We start from the raw sequence: 11,507 nt of genomic DNA, 5'->3' as shown, positions 1-11,507 counted from the left end.
CATCATGGGCGGCTTCTCCTTTTCTCTTCCGCGGGCATCACGGGCAGCTTCCCCTTCCCCTGCTCTGTCTCCTCCCTCCCCCTCCTCCAACAGAACGCTTCTCCTTTTGGTCAATCAAGAAACGGTCTCAGACCCGCTTCCTGATGGGTGGGGAGGAGATTTAGTGTAAAAATAGCAAATATTAATTTGCTATTTTCACGCAACTGGGTGGGCTCAGTTTGCAGTGCTCTGCGTCCCGAATCCACCCTATTTTGAAGCCTATTTGAGCCCCTGTCTCTTATTATGTGCTTCAAAAAAAACACCCCGACCATTGGAACTCATGCATCCAACGTCCTGCAAGGGGCTGGAGGCATGGACAGAGGGGTCGGTGCCCCTGCATTCTATCTACCACTTTGGGTGAAGTTGTCTGTGGGTGCTATTACATAACTCCTAGAATTCAACATTTGTCTGTCTTCCACTATCAGCTGATCTGTACTGATGCCTAAACATTTTTTACCATAATGCAAGGAATGCATTAAGCTAAAAAAAAGTTTAGGCTTTGTAACCACTTTAATTAGCCTCCCAGATCTTATCTTGGGACTATGGAATAATTAGAGTGTATGTTGCAGAGAACAGGATAGGGGGTAGGTTTGAGTAGTTTAGAAAGACATCTGATGTCAACCCACAACAGGACAGGAGGCGTTGAGTGCATGTCTGGCAGAACATGTATTATTCTGCACGTTCATGGTCTTTAACTACTTCCAGTCCGGGACATTTCTGGCACTTTTTGTTCACATGCAACAATCAGTATTTTTTGCTAGAAAGATTTGAAAAGTTTTTAATGCAGAAAAACACAATACATAACTCAATTTGTAAGATATAAAAGATGAAGTTATGCCAAGTAAAATTTTAAAAATTGCGTTTGCCCATCTAACGGCACAAATGACATAAAAAATGTTTTTAATAAATAATTTATTTTATTTATATTTTTTTACACTGTTGCTTTTTAATTTTTTTTTTTATAATCACTTTTATTGCTGTCACAAGGAATGTAAACATCATTGTGACAGGTCCTGTTTTTGAAGAGATCTGGGGTCTATAAAATCCCTCCTCTGCAGTTAAAAGCATTCAAAACACCAAGATTGGTGTTTCTGAATGCTTTTGATTTTCAAAAAATGGGTTCCAACTAGAAGTGATGTCATGTCATTGCTTCTGGATTACAATTACGAACAGCCAATCATAACCAATTGCTGACTTGCCGACTGGTTGCTCGGGTCTCCCAGTGGAACTGGAGAGTCCAATAGAGCCACAGAAGGCATCGGAAGGGTGACATGTCCCCTCCCACTGCTTGTAATAGCAATCGAGCGGCTGGTGAGCTACTCCGATTGCTTTTACAAGAGAGGCAACAGCTGCCTCTGAAAAAACATACTGGGGTAATATCTGCAGTTGCAGGCTTTCTCCCTGTACAATCACTGAAAGCCCAGCAATGTAAATGCCTAAAAGATGGTTTTGTTTTTTTGTAAGCCCCCAATTTAAAAAGCAATTTGTAAACAAACCGGAGGAAAAAAAATACTTCCCTCAGCCCATGATGCAACGCTTACTATGGGGCTTCCATTGTCAGCTGCCTCTCCTACAAGCCGAAGCTGCCGCTGGCAGTTCAGCCTGGGACCGGACCTTCAGAATAGGCAAGTATAGTGATCTTTTCTTTACAGGTCTAGCTAGATTAGGCATGGGAGTATATTTAACCACTTTCACCAAACGATTTTCTGAAGTGTTTATACCTGACCAAAGTAATTCTTTTACCAAATGATTTTCTGAAGTGTTTATACCTGACCAAAGTATTTGTGTAGACAAATCCCTTATCCACTTTACTGGCCTTCTGCAGTTCAAGCAGTATATCCCAAGTAAGAGAGCCAGGTACGGGTTGAAATTGAATAAATTATGTGATCAAACCACTGGATACATGTACTCATTTCGTATTATTTATGAGGGCAGACTCCCAGCTCTATCCCCGTGAGTGCCACATATATAGGAATCAGTGGTAAAATTGTGTGGGACCTTGCATACCCCCTCTTCAAAAAAGGTTACCACTTATATGTAGATAATTTCTACAGCAACTTGCCCCTTTTCCATCACCTGTATCGTGAAAAAACCCTAGCCTTCAGTACCTTCCGAAAAAATAGGAAGGATTTTCCACAGAATTTACTATCAAAATGGCTACAAAAGGGGGAAGCCACATTCATGAGGAATGAGGAGGTGTTGGCCATGAAGTGGAGGGACAAGAAGGATGTTCACATGATGACTACCATTCACAATGACACCTTGGTGGAGGTTCAGAGAAGACGTGGCCCCGTAGTAAAGCCTGAATGTGTCCATGACTACAATCTGTATATGGGGGAGGAGGGCGTGGATTTAAATGATCAGACGCTGCAACCATATTTGTCAACCCGCTACCAATTATTGGTATATAAAAGTTGCATTTCATCTGTTTCATATGGCCATGTTCAATTCATTTGTCTGCTATCAAAAATCACCTGAAAACCAACCCATCACCTACCTCAAATATATTGAAAACATTGTCACTGACCTAATTTACCAGCAAGGACCCACCCCAGGAAGCGTTCGCTCTGATAGTGTGAGTCGACTTCATGAGCAACATTTTCCCTATAACATTCCCCCTGCAGAATCTGGAAGAAGACTCCAAAGAAATGTCATGTATGCTCAAGTGGAGGAGCTAGAAGAGATACAAGTTATTATTGTCCCTCCTAACCTGGCCTGTGTATCGGTGATTGCTTCAAACATTATCACACATCCATCAGATATTAGTTACCCTTATTAGTAACAGACTGTCATTTCCCCATTTCAATACCCGTGTGGATCACTTGCCTGCCACCATGTTTCTAACTTCCATGTTAACTGGCCTGTTTACCGACAATGTCTTTACCTGCCGTTTTAACCATGTTTCTGATTTCCACATGCACCAACCTCAGCCTGTTTACCGACGATGCCTTTGCCTGCCCTTTTAACCACGGTTTTGACTTCCACGTGCACCAACCTTGGCCTGTTAAATCGACCATGTTTTTGCCTACCACTTGGACTGATCTTTTGCCCTTCTACTTCAGGGCACAGGGCTCTCACATATGGGAGGGTCTTCAGAATAGCGTTCTGAGTAGAGAAAATCCGTTTTTGGTTTTCTGTGTTCCCAGAGCAAGGTCTGGTTGCCCTGAGGCTTCAAAGAGATTTGGGTGGGAGAAGCCTCTACCCCTGGCCCTAAGCTTGATAGTCCTTCCTGCTGCCTGGACCAATACTTTGGCTGTGCTGACCATATCGCTGCCTGTAATGACCCAGGACATTATGGACTGTGTTTCTTTCTGCTGCCTGGACCAATACTTTGGCTGTGTTGACCATATCTCAGCCTGCTGCCTCTACTGACTATGGACAGTATTTCTGCCTATACATCTCTGCCTGCTACCTGGACCAATGCTTTGGCTGTGCTGACAGTATCTCTGCCTGTACTAACTATGAACAGTATTCCTGCCTGCTGCCTGGACTATTGCTTTTGCTGTCGCTGACCACATCCCTGCCTACTGTCTGGACCAATGCTCTCCTCTGTGGACCACTGCACTACTAAAACCACAGGTATTCTTTTATTTGGTATGTACATGTTATGTGTTAGAAATATAAAGGGCCTTCAAAAATGTGATCGGTAGTCAGGAAATTATATGTGTAATTTATGCTCCTAGAACGACTGGAGGTGCTATTTGGATGTTGGGCCTCTGTATGTGGCCAGGCTGTGTAAAAGTATCACACATGTGGTATTGTTAAACTCAGGAGGAGTAGCAGAATGTATTTTGAGGTGTAATTTTTGCTATGTACATGCTATGTGTTGAAAATATCTTCTAAAGGGACAACTTTGTGTAAAAGACTCATTATGTCTCATAGATTATACTTTGGGGTGTTTGCTTCCAAAAATGGGGTCATTTTGTGGGCGTTTCCATTGTCCTGGTGCTCCAGGGCCTTCAAAAGTGAGATAGTAAGAAAAGTGAGATAAGTGAGAAATTATATGTGCAATTTTGCTCCTAGAACACCTGAAGGTGCTACTTGGATGTTAGGCCTCTGTATGTGGCCAGGCTGTGTAAAAGTCTCACACGTGGTATCGCCATACTCAGGAGTAGCAGAATGTATTTTTGGGTGTAGTTGCAAGTATGTGCATGCTGTGTTCAAGAAATAACCTCTCAATATGATAAGTTTGTGTAAAAAAAAAATAATAATAAGTCTTAATTTTCTTAAGAATTGTGGGAAAAAATTACAACTTCAAAACCATGCCACTTACTAAATATCTTGGACTGTCTACTTTACAAAAAGGGGTCATTTGGGGGGCATTTGTACTTTCCTTGATTGTTAGTGTCTCAAGAAATGAGATTCAGTACATCAGGTGTGATCAATTTTCAGTGATTTGCATCCTAACTTGTAGACTCTGTGTTCTTTTACACAGACTATAATTATAATATAAATATATATATATATATAAATAATATGCACTAATTTGGGTTATTTTTACCAAAGACACGTAGCAGTGTAAATTCTGGCCCGAATTTATGAAGAAAAATTATTTATTTGCTAAATTTTACAATAGAAACTAAAAAAAAAAAAAAAAAAAAAAAGTGTTTTTTTTCAACATTTTTGCTTATATCGCAAAAAATAAAAAAAAACAGCAGTGATTAAAGTGGTTGTAAACCCTTACAAACCACTTTGACCTACAGGTAAGCCTAGATTAAGGCTTACCTGTAGGTCCAAGAAATATCTCCTAAAACTACACGGTTTAGGAGATATTTGCCAAAACACAGGCACCGCTGTCTATGGCGCATGCGCCGTAGACAGCGGCGCGCAGACGCACTGAGCGCTCCATTGTGAACGGCGATATGCCACGATTGGCGGCTCCCGTGCGCATGTGCGGGAGTGACATCATTGCGGCTTCGTCAAATGACAGCAGTGGAGCAGCGAGACCCACCGAGAAGATGGATGCTGCGGACTACAGGGGACAGCGGTGACTTTGCTGGCTCCTGTGTCAGGTAAGTGACACATAATGGACTACTATGCGATGCATAGTAGTCCATTATGCTTTACCTTTGCAGGGAACCAAAGAGGAAGTAAACCCATCAGGGTTTACTTCCTCTTTAAATACCGCCAAAAGAAATCTCTAATTGTGAGAAAAAAAATGATAAAAATTGATTGGATACAGTGCCACATGACAGAGTAATTGTCATTTAAAGTGTGAGAGCACTAAAAGCTGATCTGCGTGGGAAGGTGTTTAAGTGCCCTGTATTGAAGTGGTTAAATTACCTGTGTGTAATTTAATCTCAGTATAAATACAGCTGTTCTATGAAGCCCTCAGTGGTTTGTTAGAGAACCTTTGTGAACAAACAGCATCATGAAAGTCAAGAAACACACCAGACAGGTCAGGGATAAAGTTGTGGAGAAGTTTAAAGCAGGGTTAGGTTATTAAAAAAAAAATCCCAAGCTTTGAACATCCATTATCTGAAAATGGAAAGAGTATGGCACAACTGGAAAACTTACCAAGACATGGCCATCCACCTAAACTGACAGGCTGGGCCAGGAGAGCATTAATCAGAGAAACAGCCAAGAGGCCCATGGAAACCCTGGAGGAGCTGCAGAGATCCACAGCTCAGGTGGGAGAATCTGTCCACAGGACAACTATTAGTCACGCACGCCACAAATCTGGACTTTATGGAAGAGTGGCAAGAAGAAAGCCATTGTTGAAAGAAAGCCATAAGAAGTCCCATTTTCAGTTCGTGAGAAGAAATGTGAGGGACACAGCAAACAAGTGGAAGAAGCTGCTCTGTTCAGATGAGACCAAAATTTTACTTTTTTGCCTAAAAGCAAAACACAATTTGTGGCGGAAACCTAACACTGCACACACCATCCCCACCGTGAAACATGGTGGTGGCAGCATAATGTTGTGGGGATGTTTTTCTTCAGCAGGGACAGGGAAGCTGGTCAGGGTTGATCAAAATGGGACCAAAGCAGTGCAGGGGCTGCGACTTGAAGTCGCACAGATATGAACGGTACTCATTAGAAAATCATAGGGTATGACTTGTCATGCGACTTTGCAGTCGCACTAGTGGAAACTTAGCCTAAAGGCTTTATTTAAATGGTGGTTTAACAAAATACTGACATAATGATGGTGATCCTTTTTCCAACTCAGTGATTTTGTTTTTGAATTTATTTTATTTTTTTGACATGTTATATCTTTCACTTGGATGTTTTAAGTTTCACCAAGTAAATACAGCTGGATAAAACAAAAACTGTGTCTGTCTTCATTTTAGGCTGCAAAGCAACAATGTGTGATTATTTTAAAGGGGTGATTATTTTCTATACCCACTGTATTGGCCTAAGTTTATGAAGAAATTTGATTTTTTTTATATTATTGGATGTTTTATAGCAGAAAGTAAAAAGATTGTGTTAAAGTATTAAAAAAAAAAAATACGGTAGACCTGATGAACAGTTGTACAAATATGCAAAATAAAAAATGGTAACTATTACCAATTTATTTTATAGGGCCTCTGATTTTAAAAATAAACATTTGTTTGGGGGTTTAAGAGAAAACTGAGTACTGTTCGCGATACTTTATTTGCACTAACATACAATTTTTCAGGACAAGCTTTCGGCATATGTCCCCTTCTTCAAGATCCAAGCAGTACTGATTCACAATTTTTTGAGCAGAATGTTGAAAAACAAAAACAAATCTGAGGGAAAGGAGAGAGAAAAAAGAAAAAAAAGAGAAAAACAAACACATACAAATCAATGGTAATGAAGAGAACAGCAGAGTTAGCGAGATAAGACAGAGGGAGAGCTATAGAATGGGGGGGGGGGGGGTGCTAGTCACAGGGGGGTCGTAAAACTTTAGTATAATGGGTAAGGAAACCAATATCTAAATTCAGGCCATTATTTTTTTTGTGTCAAAAAGAATTATCATTCTTAGTTCAGAGGTTTTCCTTTCCTGGATAGTTCTGAAATTCCCTTTAAGAACTAAAACATTGAGGTCTTGTATAGTGTGGTCCGGTTGTGAGAAGTGATGTCCCACATGTGTGCATAAACTGTCTTCTTTATGTTCCTTGATGGTATGTCTGTGCAAATTCATCCTCGCTGGCAACTTCTGTCCTGTTTCACCAACATAAGATCCTTTGCTGCACCTTTTGCATTGGATGAGGTACACAACATTTCTGGAGGTACAGTTGTAAGATCCCATGATATTGAAGGTCCCGTTTGTGTGTGTGACACTTTTGGATAGATTGATCTGGTTGCATAGTTTGCAGCGCTTTTTATTGCAGGGTTTGCTTCCATTATTTGTGACTTTATAATCAGAGTGAAGTTTCCTGCTGATTAGTTTGTGTCTGAGGTTGGGTGGTTGTCTGAAAGCCAATAATGGGGGTTGTTGGAATATTCCTTTCAGAGTTTCATCCTTTGTTATAATGGGTTGTAAATCTTTGATTATCTTTTTGATCCCTTCTAGTGCTGGGTTGTATGTGGTGACTAGAGGTACTCGGTTATTTGTTTTTTTCTCTGTGTATTGGAGAAGATTTTCTCTTTGGGTTTTCAAGGCTGTGTTTATGCTGTTGTTGTTGGTTTTGTCTTTGTAACCTTTCTTATGGAAGGAGTCTGCCAGTGTTCTGAGATGTTTATCTCTGTCTTCTGGGTCTAAACAAATTCAGTGGTATCTGATGGCCTGGCTGTGTATGATGGCCCGTTTAGTGTTGGGGGTGAAAACTGGAACTGTGAAGATAGCTGCATTGGTCAGTTGGTTTTCTGTATATCGACATGTGAAGCTTGTGACCCCTGATGTATACTGTAGTGTCTAGGAAGTTGACATGTGTGTTCGAATAATCCATTTTTAGTTTGATAGATGGGTGAAAGTGTTGATCAATGAGAAGAATTGGTCTAGATTTTCTTCACCTTCAGTCCATATTATGAAGATATCATCAATATAGCGATAATATCTGTATGGCTTTTGTTGTATGCTGTTCAGGAATTTTTTCTCCATATCAGCCATAAATAAGTTTGCATATTGGGGGGCCATTTTCCCATAGCAGCACCCATACACTGGAGATAGATGTCATTATTGAAAGTGAATTAGTTGTGTGTAAGAATGAATTAGATGAGCTGTGTTACATCCACAGCAGTGTATTTGTGGTTTGGTGAGGATGAGAAGAATCTGTGACATGCCGCCAACTCATCCTTGTGAGGGATGTTACTGTACAGATTATTCTACATCCATAGTGACTAGAAGTGTATTTGATGGAAATTGTATATTGTTAAGCTTTTTCAGAAAATCAGTGGTGTCTTGCAGGAAACTCGCAGTGTTCATTACTAAAGGTATTAATGTGTTTTCTACAAGGCCTGAGATATGTTTGGTAAGTGTATTCATACCTTTTATAATGGGTCTGCCTGGATTTGCTGGCATGTGAATCTTGGGCAGCATGTAGAAGTCTCAAATTTCTGGATAATCTGGAATCACATTGATGAGTTCTAAATGTAGGTGGCTTGGAATTGTCACAATGAGACCTTTTAATTGCTTAGTAAAATCCTGGGTCGAATCATAATCCTGTTTTTTGTAGTAAGTAGTATTTGCCAGCTGCCTCTGGCCCTCTTATATATATTTGTCTGTATCCATCACAACAACTACTCCCCCTTTATCTGCTGGTTTGATGGTTATGGCCTGATTATTGCACAGATCATGTACAGCTCTTCGCTCCAAAGGTGAAAGGTTGTATAATATTTTCTTTTGCTGGGTGGATATCAGGGATGTGACGCACAGCCTGAAACTGTCAATATAGGTATCCAGTTTGGGGTTGCGTCCTTGTGCAATCACAGCACAGAGCTCTAAACAAGGGAAACAATATTTCTGTTTCTCATCTCTGCAAAGCAGGGATAAGAAATAGATATGCTAGTAAAAGCAGCACACATTACACACAGTTAAACTTAGTACACATGAACAGAAAATTGGGCAAAAAATAACATTTTTGAAGTGATCGTATTATAATCAGATCATTAGTGCACAGCTTTCGAAAACCAATCACTATCACCTTCAAAATTCTGCTTAGGCATTTATATTTGTTTTACCTTTAGGCGCAAAGGGTTGAATGTGCATGGACACATAGGATAACACTAAGCCGATTCTAAAGGCTAAATAAAAAACTCCTGTAGAAGCCATGATTTTTTTCATATTTCTTTATTTTTGAAATTTTCAAAAGGTTACAAACAGCTATAATTCCTATATAGACCATTTCACATGATCCTAGAAACAACATCATTTCTTATAAAAGTTATCTCCCTTTACCCACCCTCCCCCCTCTCTCACTCGATCCTCCTCCGTGGGAATCCTTTCAACTAGCATTCCACCATCTTCAAATAATTTTCAGTTTTAACAAATAATACCCAGAGACGCCATTTATTCTGGTACCTTTCCTCCATATTATCCAGTTTGTACATTGACTCCTCAATAATTCGTATCCTTTCTAATCTTTCCGCCCATTCCCTCATCGAGGGAGGGTCAGATCTTTTCCATCTTAGCGGTATCAATGATTTGGCAGCATTTAATAAACAGGGAATCAAGGAATACCCGTACTCTCTCTCTCCTTTATCTATATCATGAAATAAGCATACCCACGGATCCCTTCTGATCCTTTCCCCTGTTATTTCAAAAATAAATTCAATTACTTTATCCCAAAATATCTGTATCTTAGGACACAACCACCATATATGAGCAAATGACCCCACCCCCAAGCAGCCTCTCCAGCATGACCGAGAGGTCGCGCTACATATTTTATTTCCTTGTTGTGGGGTTATGTACCATCTTGTTAAAAGTTTATATGACATCTCTCGAGTCTGTGCATCTACGGCCACTGAATAGGTTCGTCTTATTATCCTATTTCTATGATAGTCATCCCTTAGAGACCCGATTTCACTTTCCCATTTTTCTAGATAGGGGGGGTAATTTTGCTCTACTCTTTCTATTAGGATTTTATAAAGTTTTGAAATCCTTTTTTCTAGGCAGTGACGGTTCACTAATAGCTTCTCCAATGGTCTTAGTTGTTCCTTACCCCGTAGTGGCTGTGATAAGGAGTGAATAAAATAATATAATTGATAATATCTCCATTTGTCTAGTGGTTTGTGACCCCATTTCCCTATAATTTCCTCATATGTGCACATCCTATTACCTTCCATCACCTCCTGTAATTTAATATTGTCTTTCTTAACCCAACTACTATAATATAAATATTCCTCTTGACCTAGGATAAAAAATTTCGTGTCCAATAGTGGCATTAATGGTGAGTTGTGTTCCCAGTTATGTCGCTTATTTATTATGTCCCATATCTGAAATAAATTTTTTGTGAGTGTGTTTGTGCTAAGACCTAATTCTCTGTGTTTTGCAGGAATCCATACTATTTCCCCTAATTCCCTGCTACTTAACTTAATTTCTAGTTCAACCCAATCCTTTCCCTTTTTATTATGTATCCAATCTGGTATTCGTGAAATTGCTATAGCCTCATAATATTTTTGGAGGTCCGGCATTGCCAGGCCACCCCTATCTTTACTTCTTATCAGGGAATTCCGTGCCACCCTCGCCGCTTTTTTTTTCCATATAAATCTATTAATCAAGATTTTTAATTTATTTAGATAGACCTGTGGTAAAACTATTGGGATCATTTGGCATGTATAGGTGAAAATTGGCAAAATGAACATTTTGACTACGTTTATTCTACCTGTCCATGATAGAGCTTTATGTTGACACCTTTCCAAATGTTGTTTAATTTTATTTAGTATGGGAATATAGTTGGCCTCAAAGAGATCACTCATCTCCGAAGTCAATCTTATTCCCAAATATGCCAATTCCCTCCCACACCATCTAAAGGGGAGTTTGGATTGAAGGATACTCTGCTCAGTTATGGGCAAATTTAAATTCAAAATTTCAGATTTAGATATGTTAACCTTAAAATTAGAGACCTTCCCATAATTTGATAATTCTTCCATTATTGCTGGTATGGAAGACCCGGGGTTGGCAATATAAAGCAAGAGGTCGTCCGCAAATGCTGCAACCTTGAACTCCCTCTCAGCAGCCCATATCCCTTGGATGTTTCGGTTCGACCTAATGTTCAACAGCAGGGGTTCAAGCGATAATATAAATAATATTGGGGACAACGGGCAGCCCTGTCTTGTCCCGTTGAACAACTCAAGGGGACAGGACAGGGTCCCGTTTACTCTTATTTTAGCCCTAGGGTGGGTATATAGGGCTTCTATCCAGCCCCTCATCCGCTCCTTCAATCCATACCTTTCTAGGACTTCAAACAGGAACCCCCACCCCACCCTGTCAAATGCCTTTTCCGCATCAATTGACATGAGTACCGTGGGGGTCCCCCGTCTAACGGCTTCTTGGCATAACATAATGGTCTTTAGTGTGTTATCCCGACCTGTAGAAGCCATGATTTTAACCACTTGCCAACCACCTA

The sequence above is a fragment of the Lithobates pipiens genome, unplaced genomic scaffold, assembly GCF_037356315.1.
Source record: "Lithobates pipiens isolate NorthernLeopardFrog02 unplaced genomic scaffold, aLitPip1_a1.2 Scaffold_18, whole genome shotgun sequence".
In the NCBI taxonomy this organism is placed as follows: Eukaryota; Metazoa; Chordata; class Amphibia; order Anura; family Ranidae; genus Lithobates; species Lithobates pipiens.
The sequence above is the reverse complement of the archived record's forward strand: the minus strand, read 5'-3'. Positions refer to the sequence as shown.